The sequence below is a fragment of the Cyanistes caeruleus genome, chromosome 4 (assembly GCF_971803275.1).
Source record: "Cyanistes caeruleus chromosome 4, bCyaCae1.hap1.1, whole genome shotgun sequence".
Lineage (NCBI taxonomy): Eukaryota > Metazoa > Chordata > Aves > Passeriformes > Paridae > Cyanistes > Cyanistes caeruleus.
In genome coordinates this window covers 50,882,977-50,905,877 of record NC_141704.1, presented here as the reverse complement: position 1 = coordinate 50,905,877, position 22,901 = coordinate 50,882,977, and the positions used below count along the sequence as shown (strand labels likewise).

The following is a 22,901-nucleotide window of genomic DNA, read 5'->3' as shown; positions in this document are numbered from 1 at the left end:
TTCAGAATAACCTTCTGCATCAATAAACGCAGTGTCAGATTATTTCAGGTTACCAACTCAAATAATCCTTAAATGCATTAATAAGCCTGAGATCCAGGATATGCATTGGTACACATTTTCAGAACAAAGGCACATGAAGATATCCAAGATTACTTTACCTGGCCAAGAGCTTTGGTTGCTATTTTTTGTATGATGTGCACAAGTCACGGCAAATGACAAGCAAAGATCCAGCAATTTTACAGAACCTTGATTCGTCTTTGGGAGAAACTCAAGAAAGTTCTTTCCACTATTTTTGTTAGGAACTCACATATTAAAATATATATGTAAATGTATTTTTCCAGTTTCTGGGAATTTCATCCTGTAGAGAACTGCAAGACAGAAACTGATATGACATCATTTCACATGATGCCATAATTTTCGTCTGTGTTCAGATGGAGCTTGGAGAGCAACTTGGTTCCCTCTGAAACATATGCAAAGCATTTCATCAGCAGACAAGGCACTGAGAAGGGTCCACAGACTGCATTTACTCTGTTGCCTAGAACAAGAGTTTACATATATAGTTAACACCTGAGCCCTTCCATATAGATGGATTATGTTTCCCTCTGAGTGATACTTTCCTACTTCTGGCTCTGCATATTATTCTATTTGCTCTATCTATTTTACTTTTTTCTCTCTCTTATGAATCCTTTGAGTATTTCAGTGTTTTTTCTGTGCTGTGATCCAGATTCAACAAGAAAAGTGAAGAATAAATAGTTCAGCTCAGGCTCAGGCTCATGCTGTATAACTCTCTGAGATTTAGGTACTACTGTAGGAGGTCTGACCAGAGGAAGGTTTGGGAAACTCTGTGGTCAAGTTCACTAATTGTGCGTGAAGGGAGATATCCTTCATTATCTGGCTGTGCTCAAATATTAAGTGAGTGCTCTCAGTCTCAGGGGATGAAGGTTTCTGTTCTATATAGTCACCTGATGTGTTCTATTTGCTCTGTTTACAACAGCATGTTGTCAGCATCTTTTTATATTATAATTATTGATATATTTGATTCTCATACAGTAAATATTTAGGCAGATTCTGGAATTTTATCTAAAAAGCAATTTTTTTTTGCTATTTCATTTCATCTTCTTTTAAAAGAAAATAAAATACATAAGTCAGAAAATTCTCCTGCTACCTAAGAAGTTTTGTAATCTAATGAAGTTAGGCCTATCTTACAACACAATGGTAATTTACAATTGTACAGTTGCATCTAAACTGAGAAACTGATATGAAAAATGGCTCTAGACTGACCAAAGTCTACCACTAGGATTATAATCTAGGAAAGATGAATCAGGCCTCAAAACAGCAAATGGTAATTTAAAACTTCCCATGCTTTTGTAAACTTTAAAACTTTGCCATTTTTTGTTTAAGCAATCACAGAATGAGATATGGAGGGAAAACATCCTCAAGAGTCAATACACAGAAGCAGAATTTACAACTATTTCATGTCCAGTACCACAGTAAAGCAGATATTAGAACAATACCTAAAAAATAAAAATGGCAATTACTTTTTAAGATTTACGGAGACTGTTCAAATGAATCATATTATTTCTGCAACCAGCAACATGGACACATGCAAATTTTTGTTAATGGATTTTGTGAAATTAATATGTTTCTCTCCTAGCTACTGTACTGTAGAAACTAATACTTTAGCTGCCACTGTAATTGTAGCAACTAATACAGCAAAAAAAAAAAAATTGATGCATGTGTTTTGCTCTATGTACTTTCAGCATAAATGTACAGAACTTTTTAGACAGAATTTTTGGAGACAGATTTTTAAAAGTGTCTTTCAAAGTAAATTGAACAGAAAAAGTCTTCCCATTTTTTGTTTTGTTTTGTTGTTTGGGTTTGGTTTTTGTTTGTTTGTTTTGATCAGCTCCACAGGAATTAATATTACACTGGCATCAGTTATTTCCTGTGATCCACCTGAGTGGTTTAACAAAATAGACAGATGTCAGTGGATCAATTCAAGCACTTCTCTGGTGGAAAGATGCCAGTTTCTTTTTTGAAAAAGGCCAAAAGCTTATTTTCTGTGCCCACTCTCACAAAAATATCTCATGCACTCTCATATTGATATACAACCAATATAGTTCTTCAAGAGATCAGAACCTAGCAAGAAGAGTTACCGAAGGATATCATATCATATCTTGCATGTTCATGCAAGATTTTACACTTTCTGTAGTCAGAAATTTGACAATCATAGAGTGACTTGAACAGAAGGACTCTTTAGGACTCTTTTAAACTGCAGATACTAAGATCAACACATTCTTTTACTCATAGGCATTGGCTTTTTCCTTCACTTCTCTGCACTCATGGTAAATAAAGACAGTTACATTATTTTAATAGAAATATAAATTGCACAAAAGAAGAAATCACTTATCCCACAGACAACTGTAGTCAGCCTGGCAGGAATACTACTTGTTGCATGGCAGTATAAACAAAGTAGCATGGAGGGTAAAAATGTTGTGTAACAACAGTTAGTAGTTAGTAGTTTTCTATTTTGGCAACTGTATTTTAACAAAGGGCTATGTTGTTCCTGGGACTTTGATCACCTGTCTTTCAGCAATACAATCCTCCTCCCTCTATTGCAATTATGATTTGAATAACTGAATATGCCAAACTGTCTTTCCAATGACAATTTGAATTTTACTTCAGAGCTGATGGGCATGAACTGCCACCGTATTTTCAGTGTTATTAGACAAAGAGCTGATCTGGGAGATGAGTTCCTCAGTGACCTACCTGAGTTGTTACCTTCTTTCTAAAAAAGAGGCTTATCTCTTCCAGGTTTCCAGATTGCTTTTCAATTATCTATTTATCTTGTACAGTTCTACTTACTAACTGCTTCAGCTGATAACTGCCAGCTGCCTCAAATTCTCTGTGATGCCTGATAGAGATCTTTCACAGTCGAGTCTGTTCTTGTAGTTACAATGTGCTGTGTTTTGTGTCACCGTGAGCTGCAAAAGAAAACAATTTTATTTGGCCTAGAATAGACATGGTTGATGGTTACAAAGAAAGCCCACTTCAATGGAAAGACATGCTTTGGCTATATATTATCACAGAATTCTACATTCTAATTATATTTGTATGAATTTTATCACAAAACTTGAAGCACATGTACCTCTTTCACTAACAGGACTAGAATTAAATTTTATCCTGTGACCAATTGTTAGCTGTTATATAAAGCTTACAGAAGGTGGTCTAGATGATTTGCCAATATAATATTTATGATATTATCCTGTGTACCACTTCGAGACGAGAAGAATACAAGCCATACCAGCCTGCTTATGGACATGAGAGCAGTTTGAGTTGTGTATTTATGGAACCAAAATCAGTGCAGAAAAAATAGAACATAATCAGAATGTAGGCCAGAACGACACATGATCAGAAACATTCACTCTTTAGATTCAGACTCTGTGACAAAAGAACACAACCTGCAATGTAGCAGAGAATTTCTAAGCTTAGGAGAGGACCTGTAAAATTCTGGATTCAGCTAAAACTGTGGGACAAGTGGTACGTGGGAAAAAGGGAATATTTTAGTAGGGGACTTACCCAAACAGTGGCGAGACTTACAGAAAGTACCATCAGGTATTCAACATTTGTAGCATTTTCTTTTTCTCTAGTGAAAAATTAGAGACCTTTTATGTTAATATCACATAAAAACCTCAAGCTGTTACAACCGAAACAGGATAGTGTTTAATGTGCGGCCTCACAAACTATCTATCAATTGGACACAAAATTAGCAACCAGAGAGGTGGCTCTTCTCATACACATATGATAGATAAGTTGATTTAATTTCTTCTAACAATTAGTTCACTGAAAAATACAAAATGCCCACACTCCCACACACAGACCCACACACAAGCACACAGAGCTCTGAAACCTTTTGTAGTTTCTAAAATTTCACTCAGAAATTATTAATTGCTATCACTCAAACATTTTTAATTTGAATAATGGGCTTCCTACCACAAAGGTGCACTAAGACTGCAAAGATGTAGAATGACAAAAGGGTTTTTTCAATCTGCAAATGAGAACCAAATTACTTCAGCCCATCCACTCTACAGAAACTAACAGAGGAGTGTATGCACTTAAAACATGATATCACTGCAATCAAAGTGTAAATAAAAAAAATAATTCATACATCATTTTCTGGTCTGAGGGTTCATGGTAATTTTTGTGGCTTTAAGCAGATTTCAGGTACTTAACACCCTGTATCTGAACTTGTGCCAACTGTACACCAGAATCCCACACTGTTATACCTGCAGCTAGTTTATGTTCTGACTCTGCCTCAGACTAGGAAACACCAAATGCAATGAAGCACACAGCAACAGTAAGTCAATTAAGATCACCTTTCCTACAGGGGGTTTCTGAAAAGAGGTATTGAAAGATGCTGCATGAGGGACATAGGTGTGTACAGATGATGTATATGACTGTAATGGTTAACATATGATAATATAATCTGCTATTTCTATATAGATGTTAATATATGAAGTATAATATAAATACAAACTTATTTACTAGCACAGAATACATCAAATTGTACTGTATGTAGCACTGTTGCATACAGTATGCAGCATGAGCTGTGTAGTGCAGCAAATACTGTGTATGATATACCTTACCACATATAAGTGTAAAATTATAAATTCTACACTGTGTATAATTTATTGTGTATATTATATAGTATACATTTATAAATTAAAAGTATATATTTATATCTATATAAATATGTATTTATTTAATTAGAGCATGTCAGTGAAGGAAATAGAACTATGCAATGAAAACCAGGTATCATTTCTATCTTCATTTTTCAGCTCTATTTGAAAATTACTTTCCTAAATTTATATAAAACAGCATGTAAACTTTATGATTTCACCATGAAGGGCAATGTAGACATGCTTTGCACGTTTTACAAGAACTGTCTGAGGTCCTATACGGCCTACAATTTTCTTCAGGGCATAAAAAGTGTTTGAATATGGAAGCTTTAGATTGCTGTAATTCCAAGTATACAACTTTGATTTCAGCACTGGAAGCTTTTGTTACAAAATATTTTAAATCAAATTTCATCTTAATTTCAACATTTTTAACCCTGCAATTGTGGGCCTGCTTCGAAGAGTTTGACCATGGGCATCAGTATCCAAGCTTTCTTTTCTTGCATGCCCAAGAGTCATGGCTTTGTATCTGTTCTCTGCTCCAAGAGGCTTAGTGGGCCCCTCCTGGGTCCACTAAGCCACTTTGGCCTTCCCAAAGTTGTACTGCAACCTGCTGCCAGGACAGACACTGTGACTGTGAGGGTGCAGGGCACAAGCTCCTTTGACATAGTTGCACAAGAGATGACTGATATTTCTACCTAAATTAATGCAACTGTGACTTCCACTAGCTGCCCTGGCAGTCACCATGTTTGCTCCTAAAAATGCCCCTAGAGCCAGATGTGTAACTCAAGTGCCACATAGTTTATGCAATGTGACAAAAATGACTCTGTGCTGCTCAGTTTGTTTCAGGAAGAATAGTATTCGCTGTCTTCACCAGTGAACTACTTACTGCTCCTTACGAGTACAGTGCCAGAATCTGCCCAGAGACTGTGTGGACCTGGCTGCTTTACAAACATGTGACAAAATATTCCCTCCTGAATCTGGAAGACTTGCCCTGGAAATGGAAGATACAAAAATAATAATAACATCCTAAAGAACAAATGAATGTTAAAATGTTACTTTACTGGTATTTCCAGGTCTGTGTCTTCTGATTCAATGGCTATGGTTCAAAACATAGGAAAGTTCCACTTTTCACATAAAAGCAAATCAATTCATAAGAAAATAAGACAAAGAAAGCTGATTTCTATTAATTCATGCTTCAGACAGCAGTTCTCTGTGGATGGATTCTTTGATATAATAGGTATTGCTATTTATGCTGCTGGTTTTTTGAGGGGTGATATGCTCCTTTCCAGATTATTTTTTGAAACTTTTTGTTCATTGTGGCTGATTCTAGGTAAGGGATTCAAATATTATTAATGGAAAATAAACAGACAAAAATAAACTGCCCAAGTTCAAGTCTTTCCTTTCTTTACTAGCAGCTCAGGAAACTAGAATATTCCCAACTACAGCCCAAGTTCTCCTCCTGTCCATACACAGGCAGTCTCAGTTCCTAACATGCCTGTAGTCATCCTGTTCATAAAGCTCTAACAAATCAAGTTTTTTTTAAAAAAGAAAATATTAATGTTTCCTTTTGTACATTTCGCAACGCAATGTCAACAACTAAAATTATTCTAGTCTTCTCACAGTACTTAAGTATTGCACATAATGCACAACCTTTAGACCAGAATAGGTATTATGGTAAAGGCTTTCATTATGCAATTACATGATTACGTTTATCTCTTTCCTTACAGGATTTTAGCCTTAAGGATAGGATTTCTGGATAATTTAGCGGTCACTTTCATGTATGTTCATCATACGTAAAAAATACTTCTCATAACTTTTTTTCTTAAGGAGACGAAAAGGCGGCAAATGCTGATGTGACCGAGATTTTCACCAGCAACTCGATGCTGACTGGCCAAATTTCAGTTCCTGTTTCAGAAGAAGGTCCTGCGTTGAGCACAAAACGAACTCGGTTAATTTACTTTTTATTTTTCCCCTAGCTCGAGGAGACCGATACACCGTTTTCTAGATTTTCGGTGGACCAGAGAGCACAAACTGCCCTTAGTGTGAAATACTTGGCACCCTCAGCTCTGAAGAGGAGAAGATCGGCCCGGGACGGGGTCGTTTGGCGCTGCCTGAAGCGCGGTGCCCTCCTGTCCCCCGGCTCCGCCTGAGGGGGCTCCGGGCGCGGCGGGGCGGGCAGGTGGGCGGGGAGCGCTCACTGCTGGCCCCAGGGGAGCGGGGCCCGGCGCTGCCCGCCCGCCCCAGCCCTGTACATCCCGTCCTGTCCCACCTCCCGCGCTGGCGCTGGCTCCATCCCCTTCTCCCCGGGCCGGGCGCCGCGCCCCCGCCAGCCCCGCGGAGCCGGGTTGGGCAGCCCGGGAGGCGTCTCCTCTGCAGCCCCCGCCCCCCCGCGCCGGTGCTGAAGCGCCTCGGCCGCTCCCCGGCAGCACCCCCGGGACAGCAGCACCCGGGCCTCCCTCCCTGCCGCCCGGCCCGGGCTCTCCCGCCGCTACTGCGCTGCAGAGGACACCTCATGGAAAATAAATAAATTAATTCCCCCACTCACCCCCGCGGCCGGGAGAGGAGCCGGCGGCGGCGGCGGGATTAGATCCAGTCCGTGCTAGAGACCAGGTAATGTAACCTACCCGCCAGGAGGGAGGAGGAGGAGGACGAGCAGCGAGGCCGCTGAGGTTGTCCCCACCGGGGAGGGCTCCGGGGGACGGAGAAGTGGCTGCCGCAGCCGGGGCGCGCCGGCGTGGCCCCGGCGGGCTGCGTGCGAGCGGCTGCCCCCGCGCTGTGCGCGCCTCACTGTCAGTCACACACACACACGAGCCGCCGCCCACGCAGGGATGGATGGATGGATGGATGGATGGATGGATGGATGGATGGATGGATGGATGGACGGACGGACGGACACCGCGTGGGACGCAGCTGTCGTCCCCCGGTGCCAAAGCAGCCACCGCAGGGAGACGCCGCACGCCCCGCCGTGCCCCGCTGCCACGCGGGCGGCCGGCTCTGACAGAGGGGCAGGGAGGGAGGCGGGCGGCGGGGCCGGGCTGAGGCCGCAGCTCTGGGGGGAGCGAGGCGCGATCCCGCCCCCGCGCCGCTGCGCGCATCCCCGCGGGGCTCGGCGCTGCCACCGCGCCTGAGGCAGCGCCCGCCCCGAGCCCAGCCGCGCTCCGCGGCCCCCGCCCCGGCAGCTCCGCCGGGAAATGTGGGCGGAGAGCAGCGGAGCACTAGCCGTGCCGCCGCGCTTGCCGTCATCAGACACGGGCCTGCAAGAAGCTCCGTGGTCGAGGTGACCTTGGAGAAGGTGGATCTGGATGCAGCCGCTATTGCCCCATGCCAGCCGCAGTTCCGTGCTCTGGGCTGCTCCCACAGCTCTTGCATTATTATCTCGAAACGCTGCTGGCTTTAGTTAAGGGTTGTGTACAGAGGTCCTGGTGTAAGTAATACCAGAGCTACGAAAATAGTCCTCTTTGCTTGACCTCTGCTAGCACACGGTCCTTGAAGGGAGTGGTCTCCTTGGCAAGGAACAATCGTCCAGGGTTCATCTATGCTGAAGTGACCCCTAAAAGTCAGTAAATCTTTGGAGAGACTGAGAAGTTACCCTGTTCCCATTTCAGAGACCAAAGTGTCCCCATGTACTCCAGAGAAAGCACATTACCTTTCAGTCCTGCAGGGTCATGGAATGCATGTCAAGACACAAGTTCTCCACTGCTTTTCCAGTTAGGTCAATAGGAAAACAAAACAATGCAGAAAAACATTTGCAGGTACCTGTATTTTCCACTGCGAGCCTGAGCTTTCAGTAAAAGAGCTTTTACAAATTATTGTTGAAAGCTGTTTTGGAAGAAAGAGAGAAACTAAAGAAAGCTGGTGCCTCATGAAGATGCCCATTCTTGTTTAGCTGGTCTCCGTAATAATTGCTCATGTTTCCATAGTGGCTCCCATCTGTGGTTCTCAGGTTACTGATCAAATAGTAATGAAAAGGTGTTTGTGGCTTCCATTGCAGGAATGGGGCCATACACTTTAATCACACACCAACAGCTCGAGAGCCTTAGCTCTGTCTAGATGAATCATGACGGAAAAGTTAGTCATTGAGACAGAGGGATGTACAGTTATAGTTAAAAAAAGGAGGAAACTGACCAATAATTCAATAAAAATGGTATATACTTTTATGTACAAGTATTAAATATGCGAATAATGCATAAGTGATTCCCTTTTTATTTTTAAATCAGCTCTCTCCTCTTTCCTTGCATTATTGTCTGCCAACTTTGAATAGTGTACTTGAGCCTGAGTGCTGAACTCCTTCTACATGATGGAATAAAATTTATAGAACAGATTCTACTACAGTTGTTTCTATTATTTGTGCAATTCATTACAGAACTGTAATTCCATGTATCTGTAAGGGCCCAGCTTAGTTTGCATGATAGTGTTTACAATGTAAGTGGCTTCAAAGCAAAACAGCTGATCATTTTGAATAGGCAGAGGGGTGGCTGGAGGTTATGGTATTTATTTTATTGCTGCTTGAAATAATTTTGGTAGTGAAGAAAACCTGATTTTATTTCTATGATGGAGATGTAGAATAGCCTAAATACAAACTGTGGTCTTCATGGAAGGTCTTTATGGATGGTGGAAAACCAAATTCACACATTTTAAAGATAGGAAAACTCTGTGGATTGTGCAGTGATACACTGATTTGAACAGGTATTTTACATGTAAAGGGGGAGACTTTGAAATATTACAAAAGGCAACAGCAAGAAAAGCCTAGAGTGTAGTTTAATGTTGTGGCTCTGCAGCTGCAGTAAGGAGTGAAGGAATTATTTTTCAGCAATTTTCATTGTAAATAAATGTATTGTTATATTTTAAAAGTTTCCTTACAGCTCTTTAATCTAATTTCATTTGTTATTTCTCTGTAGTGTATATTGTATTTAAGCTCACTCAACTCTTGCTATGGCAGAATTTTTATTCTAGAATCCAGGTTTTATCAAGACAGAAGGTCTTTGGGCAGCCTAAATTTATGGACAGGCAAGTTAAGGGAGAGAAAAAAACATTTCTTGAATCACAAGCTGGTGTTTTCTAAAAATGTTTTTCTTTCATTAGTCTTCTTTCTTGGATGTGGTTCACTAGATCATACTTTTATTCATTGATCATTTTTTTTTCCTGGAACTCAGTGCTTTTATTTTTTCTTCATTTTAGAAAAAAAGTCCTCTCAGTTTCCTTAGTTTATTAAGTAAATTATCTTGTCCTCTTTTTGCAATAGGGAGGTGCCTTTATTTCCAGTGAATATGGTTGTTGGACCCATTTTATTTCAATGAAAGAGGCTATGACTTACCTGATTTTATTTCCCATTGCAGAATCACATGATGCTTTTGAACAGTTGCATTTTTCTTGAGAAGTTTGCTTTAGCAAGGATGCTGTCTGAATATAATTCTCAATTAAATGGTATCCCTTAACACCATTTGCCAGAATTTAAGCTGTCAGTTTTCTTGTGTGAGAATCAAGAGGGAGATTATTGGGTCATGCAAATAATCTGTGTTGTTACATTAATTTCATGTTTCAAGGTTGGTATAATTGCAAAAATGTGATTATCTTTTGAGTTTTATTGAAATGGTTAGGTCACAGCTATAAATCATTGATAGAAAACGTTACCAGTTTCTGTGTCTGTTTGTGTAATAAATATATGGCATAATGTTTGCACAGCACCAGGGAGGAGGTTAGATGGGAAAATGTGATGTCATTGACCAACTGTTTTATGTGTCAAATGAATATGAGGAACTGGCTGAGTCCCACATACGCATCTCAGTCCAGACCTGCATTCCTTGACTTGCATGTATTTGTGATCTGTTGCGCCAGCTTCTCAAATTTTATTGTAAATTTTGGAACATTTGAAGAAAAGTTTGTGGTATTCAAACAAAAGTAATTTGACTACAGGAGTAAGGAGACAATATTCTATGACTTAAGGAGTTGAAGATGTTGAACAAACTGACTGTAGAGCTCTATTTGGCTTTACAATCTATCCAATATTTTTTTTTATTTCCCAGTCTTATTATCAAAAAGTCTTGTTAAACTCTTATTGAAGAGCAAAGGCTTATCTAACTAGGTCACAGTGGCTGATGAACTAGAAAGAGTCACAGTCTTTATTACTCTGTTTTTATCTTTTCAATCTTAAGATTTAATTCATAGTATTTTTTGAGGGGAGACGGGGGGTGGTGGTGGTGAGAAAGAAGATTCATCATCATCAGCTCCTTTTGTAGATCTTAGTTTTGGTTTATGTGTTGTCTTGAAGTAGTTCCTTTATCTGTACATTTTCAAGGTCAAGCTTCCAGTTCCATGCTAATTTTATATTTTTGGGAAACAGTGCTTTTCTGTCTTAAAACACTTATATGAAGAGTTTGATACAAATGAAGAGGTTTCCATGAAGAGCTGATAAAAATGAATAAACATTTCCAAAAAGGATATGAACATGACTAGGCCACTTTAAAAGGTTCCCAGAAGTGAAGGAGGAAAATAATAGAAAAGAATTGAGCCTTATTACAATATACTCTTTTCCTTTGTAGTTCTAAGACTTAAGAAATGGAGCTAATATTATTTCATAAAGACAGGGAGCACTAGAGGACAAACTTAAGCCAGGTATGTTTGTTGCTTTTTTTTCGATTTAATGCTGATGCATTTTCTTTCAACTTGGTGTCATGATCATTGAATGTTAGCTATTGAATGTATTTCAGTTCCACCCAACAAGAAAGCAGTGCTTTGAAAAATAGTGTAAATCATATAAAATTGGCTACAAACTTTAGACTTTAGGAAATTTGTACTCTTAAGTTGCCTGTCTACAAACAACAGGACGTCCAAAAACTGTAGAAATTTGAATATTTGGGAATAGGCGGATTTGACATTATTTTCATACGGTCACTATGAAAGATAATGACAGTATGAAACTCTGCAAAAACCAGTCAAAGCATAAAACTGTACAGATGTTGCCCAAATACACAAGATTGTTTAAAAAGTGTTTGTTTTTTTTCAGCATGAATATTTATCTCCTCCAAAAGAGCACTTTCCAGTTGTTTTGACAGCAAGCTTGGTAGTTATTTCACTTTTGTCTTAAGGTTTTGTCTTTCTGTGGAAGACTCATGTGTAGGTGATCAATGTTCACAAAGCATGTTGCACAGAAGATGACTTGGAATGACTGTATTTCATAATTTTTCTTATTCATATATTTTATATCTTCCCAATATCTTTATTTATATCTTTAAATCATCTTCCCATAGCTGCAAGCAGACTCCTGCTGCAGCTTCAGGCATGACCATTGTGTAGTGCCCTTCCATCATGTGGCCCCAGGATTAGCAAACTTGGCAACACTCCCAAGTTTGGCACCTAGGGGTAGCACATAGGAAAAAGGGTTATAATGGTGTTCAAAATGTGCTGGGCATCAGAAAACTTCAGCATTTTTGTCACTGCAGTGGTGGTAAGGAAAGTGCAATGAGGTACCTTGCCTCTTCCATATGGTCTACAGTTTTAATCAAAATTAGTAAAATCAGTCACAAAACAGCAGTACATCATCCCAAAAGATAGGATTTTTTTTTTCCCCATAGAAATAGGTTAATTAAGATTTTAGCATTCCTACTTGCCACTCAGCACTTCAGGACCCTTGGAGTCTATGGTGCAAACAAAAAAGAGACAAAAAAAATGAAATCTCAGTTTGTATGTTGTATGAGTTTTAACCTCATCATGTCACCTTCAGAGCTTTACTTTTCAGTTTGTGTGCTCTGAAATCAAGAAATACTGAGAACAAGTATTTATTTTAAAGTACTAAAAACATGTGAAGAAAAAAACCAAAAAAAATCCCCATTTTTGTGCTGACAAAAATGGCCAAAGCATATATGCAAAATGTGTATTTGACTTTTTTTTAACATAGCTAGTTCCCACTGCAATGTATTTGATTAGTATTTCAGACAGAGAAATGAGCATATACTAACTTCCAGCATATGCTTTTGTAATTAATTGTATTGAAGTTGTTTCTTAAGCCATTAGAAACTAGGTTCTATGTGGTATTCTTTTCAGAATTCTGGGATAACAATATAAATACTTGGTGGCGAAGATGAGAAGTTTTGATATGATGCAAGACTGTGTTCAAACTACCAGCTTTGACAATTTGGCTTCTGAGAGACATAACTGCTTTTCTGTGCTGACCTTATTGAGAGATGGAAATTGGAACCTAAAAGTATGGGGTATTTCAACAATTACCTCTGCTATTGAATTAAGATGCCATAGGAGTTGTCATTATTAGATTGAACTCCTATAGTTTGCATTTTTGATATGGCCCTCAGGGCAGGTTCTCAAAAGAAGCCAAGAAAAGAACAACTTAATGATGCAAATAAACTCACCTTGGTAATGTAAGTGTCTGATTTCTTAACAATTGGAATTTTATGTGCTAAATTCCTTGATAATTCAGCCTTTGCTGAGTGTATTTTCCACTGAACAGATATTTTCTGGAATTTAATTGCTTTTGCATGCTCTGCCAGGGATGGATTTGGGTCTGAATCAGGATAGTGGACCCTGTGTTCTCAGCAGTGCCTCCTGCTGATGGTAGAAATGAAAGTTGTTGCGATATGTACTGTAAACTGGAGCTGAAAATGGTTTCAAAGACAGAAGAAAGTGTGCCTAGGACAAAAATTCAAGCAGGCTGAGCAAGGGGGTTGCATCTGGGAGCAGGTGGAGAGAGCTGAATAGACTATGGAAGGAAATTGCTGCTGGAAGCTGAAGATGGCAATGGGCCTATCATCCTATTACCAGCCCCTTTTTAGAATGTACAGCTTTATAGTCATTTGTACATAGTGCTAAATTAAAGGATTCCTTTCTGCCCTGAGGAATTTGTAAGATCTCTACTCATTTTATCACACAGAGATCCTAACTCCTTATCTTCCATTAGGCAGCCTCTTTCCCTTCTTCTCACCAACACTACAAAAGACGAATCAGGGGACTCAATAGCACATGATTAGAAACCACAACAACATATTTTAGCAAGGAACAAAGAAAGCTTTTGTATTTTTTGACCTCTGGGTTGTATGTATATAAAAAAAAATAGGTAGAAAAGAATATGCCATAATAGCTTGGATTTACAGAGCATGAGGTATGCTTTATATTTGTAAAGAGTAGGAAAAAAGAGAACCTGTTTTCTTTTTCTTGTGCAGATATAATTATGTTGGCTAGAGGCATAAGGTAGGGTTTTCTGTCACGTTTTAATTATGAAGTTCAAAAAGTAGTATGTAATATGTAGATATGGTGGAAATAGGGGTGCATTATTTCAATTTAGTTTATTTCCTCATTCATACATACCAGCATTAGAACGTTATGAGTGCCTTGCATGACCTGTGGTCTGTTTCAGTTTTAACTCCATGAAAATAATGAAAGTGGTTTTCAAGCTGATTAATATAAGGGCCATGCTCACATGAGGCAGAGAAATCCAGGAAGAGCATTTTTAAGCGACACCTAAAGACACTGTGGTGATTTCTCTCAGTCAATTAATATGTCAGTGTTGCTTGATTGGCATTTCCTCTCTTTCTGTGACTCCAGGTCCACGCTTGAGCTCCCTTTCTGTTATCTCCTGGGTTATAGGGGATTACTCATGGTTTGCACCCAGTAGTGGCTGAAGAGACTCTTTGACCACTTCTTAAGACCCCATTATTTAGTATTTTTGATTGCTTGCTTTGACTTGCCTGGTTAGGTTAAATGGAAATTATTTCTCATAATGATTACCAAAATGATGTGTCTATTTCCAAATACAGGCTTTAATATGTCCATCTTCTCTGCCATTCCCATCTTTATTTTGGTGAGAACTTTGTCCTTCTCCCCATTTATTAGAATGAAAACTAAGATACATTAGCAAGTTAATATTTTACTCTGCTCACCCTGCTAGCATACTGGGTTTTCCACTTGAAACTGGGAGTGGCAGTTGTCACTTGTAGGATGCCTTTCATATGATACAGAGGATGCTCCTCCATAGCTACCAGTATTGATGTTTTACCTTGCTGTTTTTATATTTAGAGTTACAAATGTTTACTTTCTTTATTGCTATTGCTTTTAATTCTGTCTTTCAAGTGTAGGGTACAAAAAAAATGTAGCCTTTGAAGAATGACACATTAGGAGGTAAAAACAGGGTAGATGGGAGAACACATTAACCTGAGGAAATACTGTTTTGAGGAGTTTCACAGAGGCAGATATCTTCAGCCTGGCAGAAGTGGAATAACATGTCCGTGTCATGTATTCAGTCAGAGCTAGTTTTAGTTGTCTTCTGATTTAAATTTTTTTTTTTTGAGAAAGGAATAGTGAAAATATTGGCCTTTGCTTTTATGTTCTCTTTGTTCTAATTGTAGGCCATAGGAAGGTTTTTGTTGTTGATGGATGGTATCACAATATGATACAAAAGCCTGTCCTTCCCACAATTAAAATAGATTCTTCTTTTGAGTGTAATAGCACAGACAGGTGTTAATGAAACAAGATGTTGTTGCTTAATTGGATAATGAGCTTGCAGTTCTGGACACACTTCAGCATTGCTGAAATATTGTATATGTAAAATGGTGACTTTAATGTATTGTTCTCAATGAAAATGTATTGTTCTCAATGAAATGAGGCCATGATTTTTTTTTTCTTGAAAGTATTTCCTGAAACATTAGCAAAGCTATGTAGTTGTCATATCCAAACTTACTTTTGAATTATTATACTTAAATTGATAGTTCAGTTGCACTTAATTATATGTTTTATTAAGTACCAGGATATGTTTTTAACTTTAATATAGTAGTTACAAATTTCTTCTTCATTTTTTTTTTTTCTTGTCCCCCATTTATTAGTTTTATCCCAAATGTATAAATAAAACAATTTTTTAATGCAGGACTATATTCTTGTTACACCTAAATTAGCTACCTAAATTAGGCTCTCTAATTTCTGTGTTAGTGGATCCTGGGTAAGTAGGTTGTTATCTCTTAATAACTGAAGCTTAAATCCTACTTTTAAATCTACTAATGAACATGTACTGGATGAAAATGGAAGTTATAACTGTATGTTGTACACCCTTTTTTTTAAGTACTTTGAACAGCAGTTATAGCTGTTTTATATGCAGAGAATCTTGCATTCTGGTGTAGTCTGAAGGAAGCATTTACTTCTCAACATGGCAGCTAAATTTACATAAGTGAGTAGACAGTTTTCCTATAGTAATAATTGTACGTATATATACAAATACCTAAGGTGATGTGAAAACAGGAAGAAATATGCAACATGGTGCATACTAGAAGGTGAAGTGAGGAAATGAAGAAAGCCCTGGAAGGGTGCAATTATACTGCTTTGATGTTTTGGTAAATTCTAGTGTTGCAATATGTTATTTACAGCCTGTAGTAAGCAGCCATAAATACCATATATACATGTGTATGTGTTTTCCACATGATCCTTTTGCTCTCTTTGGAGCAGTTCTATGACCAGGTGCATAGAAGGAGTAGTGGTGGGTGATGGGTGATATTGGCACTACAGGAGTCTGAGGAGATGCAGAATTTGGACCAGCTATGAAAACAACAGAATCAAATGCCTGGGGGAGAAATTTCAGTGCCTGTACTTTGACTTGGCAAGTGATGTCAGAACTGAATGGATGAATCTTTAGTTGGCAATTAATACTAAGTTTAGCTCCTCATTCTAGAATGGAGGACTTCTGTAATCAAGGAAGTTTTTAGTGATCCAGCCAAAGCAGAGCAGGTTCTGTTTTCCTGTGCCAAGAGGCTAAGGCTGTTTGCTTCATAGCTGTTCGCACTGCTCCAAAGGGGAGTTTGAACTGTTTGGTCAATCCCTGCTGCTTTCATTAACTTGGTGTGTTTGTTTCTGTTACCCCATTGAGAAGGGAATGGTTAGTGTTTGTGTTCCTAAAAGTTTGGACCTGATTTATTTAACCAAATCCCACTGAGCACAGAACCTTTTATATTTGGTTGAACTCATGCTCCCAGGCGCATTTTATTCTGCTTCTGTGATTTTGATAGAGGGAATCCCTATTTCTTTCTTTGTTTGGTAGAACTGCTTATCTGGGCCCTGCTGAGGATAGAAGTGGGCTGCCTACTTTGTACTGCAAACAAGAACCATAAGAGACTCTTGTCCTAAAGAGAGAAAAGCATATCCAAGATGGTTTCTAATTTTTTTTTAATCTTTCAGAGAACTGATAATATGCAGAGGGTGTTGCAGTGATTCCTTAAGCAGGAGTAGAAAGGTTGGTGACAGCAGTGAAAAGACACAAAGCCTTGAAGATATAGGAAGAAGGAAGGAAGGGTACAGGATAGTTAATATCAGCTACTGGGCTTTAATTCTTGGCAGTCCAGCAACTCACTGCTCTGGTTTTGAGGAAAGCCATGGTAGCATGAGCTACCCAAAAATCCCACCGTGCCTCAAAGTGGAGGTTGTCAAAGCACCACCTTTAATTTCCATCCTAAATGCAGCAGCATAAAAAGATTAAATGGAGCAGTTCTGCTGTGGACATTGGGCTGGCCTTTGGGAGGTGGTTTGTGTTACAACTAAGGTTACCATCTCTAAAATAACCTGCTGCTGTAGAGCTACAGTGAGACTGTACAGTCATCTGCAAATTTCAGCTGTGGCAGCGAAAAATGTTGTGTTTATCTCAAATAGACCTACTCAGGACTAACTGATTAGTCCAGAGCACAGAAAAAGAAAAGTGATCTGTAAGGAGAAGGTACTCTGTTGTTGCAGTTCTCAGACATGCTAGGAGTTGCATAAAATGTTTCCGTCTTCTGAGGACCCTCAGTTGGCAGGATTTGTGTGGAGTTTTACCTGTAAAAAAAACTGCTTTAGCTTTGTAGATGCTACAGTCAAGAGCTGATCCTGCAGGGATGAAAACTTCTGCCAGCATATCTGCCCTTCAAGGCAAAGTAGAAATACGTTATACTACACTCTTTAATCAGTTTGGGTTGCATCTTCTTCTTGTCTTTAAACAAAATTCCTTTGTCAATTGCTGAATCTTTTTATCACTATGCTTGTCTGTTAAAGTAGTATATACCCAAGTACAATTGTAATTTTCCCACTATAGCATATACCTACATTTATTGCTTGTTTTAAATGCCACTCTTAATCATGGTCCAAATCCAGATGAAAATCTGTGTGAACCTTCAACAAATATAGTACATTTTTAGCAAGTTATATATCTGTACATAAATCATAAACTTTCAAGCTCAAGAACATCTTGCATTTTCTTACTGGTGAGAAACAAGTATTTTTTGCTTAACATCATAATTGAGCAAAGATTGCTAAGTTAGAAGTAAGAGGTACAAGCTTTCAAAAGAAGTATACCATTAAAAATAAATTGCTAGTAAAATTATTGCTAGTAAAAGTAATAGTAATATTGCATTCAAGCTCATTATCCTTTTCACTTGTATTTTGCAGTGTCCTCACAGAATCTTCTCCCCTCTGAAAAAAACACCCTTTAATTTCTAGTACTCAGTCTCAAGCACACACTCAGTTCCACTGAATTAGGCTTGCATACTTTATCTGATCTGACAAGAAAAAGATTTTATCTCTAAAAAGGATACTTGCCCACAAATAAGTTTTAAAAGACAAAGAAATGGATTTTGTATAAGCATCTAAAGTGATCTGAGCAACAGAGGAAAATTACCATTGTGTATTAATGACTTGAATATATTTGGTCTTCATGACCTACTGCAGTGTTTTAAAAAAGTAAGAATGTTAGTGGCTAAGTTCATATTTCTTTATTTAAGGCAGAAAGTGATATTCAAATAATCACAGCTAAACTCTGCCCTGACGGCGTAGCCTTAAAAGTTACTTCTTAAGTATCTAATCCTTTTATTTTGCATATGATTATCTATGCATTTATACAGATACATTTAAATACAAGATAGTGAGTGCAACTGAAGGGAAATCAAGGAACCAGAGGAAACCTAAAATACCAGTTTTGTGAAGAAGAAGCTGTAAGTTATTTGTGGAGTAGCTTTTCCTTACCTTGGACTTTGTATGCTGGCATGTTTTTGAGTTACTAGAGCAAGGAGGGGTGAGACAGCTGGGTGAAGCTGGGGGATTAGGGAGGAAGAGTGGAGGGAGGGCAGTGGGCAATCTGTGGAGCAGTCTGAAGCGGTGTCTGCAGGTGGAGAGGGCTGGCAGACGAAGGGGCTGGTGAGAGAGCAATCTCATTACAGAACCATTGCAATGAACGTTAATGTCCTGGTTGGTGAGAAGGAAACCACTGGTATTTCTCTTTAACCTCTGACTTGTGACTTGTGCACAGGGGGTTTTTAACCCATCAGTGTGTCTGGCTCATTCTAAAGGGTGGTGTACCAGAGGCAAGAGTCACTGACATATTGACAGATGAGAAAATCCGTTTCACATTGCTCAGCTACAGCAGGTCTTGTCCTGCTCTTCTCCATTCATGGTTCCTGATGGTATTCTTCATTCACTCCTTAATATCCTTTGAGTCTACCCAGAGATAAAGAATGCTTACACAGAAATAGGCAAGAAGCAACCCAAAAGCTGGGATGTTGGGCAATGTGACGTGCAACATACCTTTCAGGTTTGTATTTCCTTCATACCTAACACACTCAAACTTGTGTACTGGCACACCCTATGGCATGTCTAATTATTCAAGCTCTTGTGTATCTGCAGTTATCTAAGCCAACAAAACTTCAGGCTGCATTACAATACTTTTCAAATAATTCACAGAAAGCAGTTTTTAAATTAACATTATTTTTTTTTTTTTTCCTCTGCAAAGGGATCTGCTATGGAATTCTTGGGCTTGTTCAAAAAGATTTGGCAGTATCTTGAACAGTTACTGTTTTTTTGAGTTTTGAGCAGTCCCTGATGCATATTTGGTATCTTCATCATAACAGACTGCCCTAGCTATTTTGTTGCCTGAATCAAATCTATTCTGCTGCCTCTATTTCACATTTGGAAGAAATTGTATTTACTGCCAGGTACTTTTATAGAACTATAGAATGCCACATATTTAGATATTATGAAATATCTAATTTAAATATCTTTCACAAAAATATGAGACAAAGTATGTATGCATTATAAAAATTGATGTCTTGTTAACAATATAATCAGTACAGTCACAAATTGGCTCTAAAAATGATGCCTCCAATTCTGCAGATCTGGGCAAGTGTCCAGCCTTTACATAAGGACAGTAAGCTGTCCTCTGTGTTGTTCTGTAAGGCATTGAACATTGTTTCAAGTTTTAATTGAGTGGTTTATCCAGTGACTTAATTGAGTAAATTGTCAATTAAAATTGCACATATGCAATTTGTCACTATTTTATTTGACTTGGCAGTGGTATTCTTTCTTATGCTTTTTTGTATGAGACTTGACTTCAAGATTTACTTTCAAAAAAAATAGTTGTATGTGGTATGCAAAGCACAAGATGGTTTGTCTGCACCTTCCATAAATTTTCTGCTATGAATCCATGGCAACCACAAAAATGTTTGTGATGCAACAGAGTTGCACATTTTACAAACACGGAGACAAAATATAGGTCTTGCAGCACATGCTTTTCAGAGATGCAATACTCAGTTAAGCTGGACATATTTTTCTCAACAGTACAGAAAAGATTGCAGAATTTCAGATTTCAACATCCTGCTGTTCAGCTGTGGATTGGTTCCAGAGAAGATGAAAAGAACATTTTTAGAATCTAAAGCATATACTTTTTACTTTCTTGTTTTGTAAGAGCTGAATAAACCAACAGGATAACCCTTGTCCTACCTATGCCAAAATACTTAAGATTTAAAACCACTGAACTGGAAGAAGGGACTGGGTCATTATTTTCAGTGCATTGCAATACCAAGAAACTCTATTACAACTTCATACGTTGTAATAGATTCATCCAAACACAGACTTCAGTTGCATATGCATCTATAATTGAACGACTTTTCCAGATGTACTTTAAATAATGGAGAGATATAGGCACTTGTAGGCCACATAACATTTCCTTATAGCTTACATATCTAAAACAGGTCAGGGAGAGACGTCCCAGAGCTTTGTTTCTGCCCACTGATTATAAGTAAAACCTACATATCCAGATCACATGCAGATGTCAGCACTCTTAATGTCAAAATAATGTTGTGAAGGATTGCTCTCTTAAATGAGAATAAGTCAAATTATGTGTAAGTCAAAGAATATCTTGCAGATCTGTAACACAAGCTTAAATCTTCTCTAAAATGTGTAAATCTTGTGTATATACTAGTAGGAGAAAAGAAGGTTATCACCCACTACCTTAGGTCTTGCAGGGAGTTATAAAAAGCAAAGTAAAAATTCTCATCAAAAGAAAACCAATTGTGACCAAATATCCATTATTAGAACAAGCTGCTGTATAGCTTTATGTATTATTGTCACTCCTAACACAGGACATTCTTTCAAGAAGGCTTGGATTGAGACAGAAGGAAAAATTGTGCTGCAGTATTAAAGGTAGCACTTGGCCATATGCAGCAAAGATTATTTCTATTACTAAAAAGTAGTGAGTCAGATGTTAGTTAGTGTGTAGAATACCTGAGGTGAAGTTCACATCAGCAGCCAGACTAAATACGCTTAATGATGAGTTTACTTCAATTTTAAGTTTCAGTTTAATCTTATGGTCCCAAAAGTTTTCAGTTTAATCTTATTAAGTTTCAGTTTAATCTTATGATCCCAAAAGAAATTCTCCTTTGGTGTCTGGCTCTCTTCCAGGGAAGAATAGTTACATTTAATATATGCCCATGTATGAAGGGACAGCAAGGTGCAATAACTGAACCAACTCTAGGCACCCTTCTCAGAGGAGCTCTCCGGTAGCTGGATTCATATTATATGTAAAACTCCATTGCTATTACTATTCACAAAATACACTGCTAGATACAGTTTCATATGCTGAGTTGAGTAATAGCCCACTTGGTATTGATGTGGTTTTATATAGACAATGGTCCAAGACTGTATTAACTTTTGTTTTTGTCAAGTTCAAGCTGAGGGTGGACTGCAGGCCAGCTGTCTGACACTGGCATGCCCATGCCAATTAGAAGTACACTTTAGTGTTAGTTCTGGCCTGCTACCTCATGTTCAGTTCCCTGATTTTAAAAAGCTCAGGCACAGGTTAAACACAGACTTTAGTCCTCATTGCTCTCAGAAGCAATGGACTAAAATGGATGGACATTTAGATGGCTCTATGTCAATGGACAAAAGATGGCTCTGGTCCCCCACCGAGATGCCAAGTTGGTGATGTGCTGTGCTTGCTTGTGTGAACTTTGTGGTCAGCATCCCTGGAGACCAGCAGTGGTACCTGCTGTTAATCCTTCTTTCTGTGGCTGTTTCTCATGGGTAGAGAAATCTTGGGGCCAGTGGTGATTTTCTCTTCCCCTGCCTGGGGTGGGAAGGGGATCCTTCCTGTGGAAGTAAGAGCCTGCCACCGAAGGGCACAGTAGGGGAGAGCAGCTTTGCTGACACAAGTGAGAAGCTGTGCCCGGGACTAAACACAAGTTGTCAAAATGTAACAGAAGGTGTCCAGCAGTAACAATACCTCCCTTCCTACTTCAATTATAGGAAATGGGGTATTGTTGTCACTGCAGGGTCTTTGTCAGAGTTCAGCAACCCATGTTTACTTCCTCTGTTGTCTTCTTCTTGTGTGCTTGTGTCAGCAACATGTTCCCTTCCTGCTGTGCCCTCAGTGCTGAACAGCCTTTGCAAGTATCCTCCTCACAGTTTGGCATTAGAGGCTCACCTATCACTGCCATGTATTATCTCCAGTACGTTTCATTCTTCCTGAAAGAACTGTTTCAGATTCAAATTAAAGTTTTAGACAATACAGAGATCAATTAAATGATAAAACTTTCTTATGATTAGGCTGGTCTTTTTCTTTAAGCAAGTCTCCTATTGAGTTAGCTTTCAGTAATTCTAGACTTCATTTCACTTTTCATGTGAGATTGCCACACATCCTAGAAATGCAGATGATCATTAGCATAATTATTTTCAGATAAATTAAGAGATTTATTTTGAGAATTTCTTTCTTGCCTATGAACGTTCAAAGTGGTGGGCAGTGAAAGTAACAGCAGTTTGCCCATAAAATCTTTCCCAGAGACCGCCAAATATTCAAACAAAGCACTTCTAAGAGCTTTGAGGCTTTCATATCAGTTGCTTAGTGAATTTCTAGGACAAGAGAAAGTTTAAATTTTTTTTTTCCAGCCTGAGTCATCACAATATTTTTCTGTTTCTTTTGGCCAGGCAGCTTCATCCTTT

At 38.7% G+C, this 22,901-nt stretch overlaps 1 protein-coding gene and 1 long non-coding RNA gene across 3 annotated transcripts in view; both read left to right on the top strand.

Annotated features, from left to right (window-relative positions):
• LOC147653637 (uncharacterized) overlaps positions 1–22,901 on the top strand; it is a 689,274-nt gene that overhangs the window by 544,156 nt on the left and 122,217 nt on the right. The window lies entirely within an intron of this gene.
• The window catches only part of SLC16A7 (solute carrier family 16 member 7), a 75,387-nt gene continuing 59,537 nt past the window's right edge, over positions 7,052–22,901 (top strand). The window contains exon 1 of one of the 2 annotated variants that reach the window (XM_086884620.1): positions 7,052–7,289. The gene's annotated coding sequence lies outside the window, so the exon portion shown is untranslated. Of the gene's footprint in view, positions 7,290–11,218; positions 11,292–22,901 lie in introns of those variants that run through there. The other variant, XM_086884622.1, reaches the window with a different exon arrangement.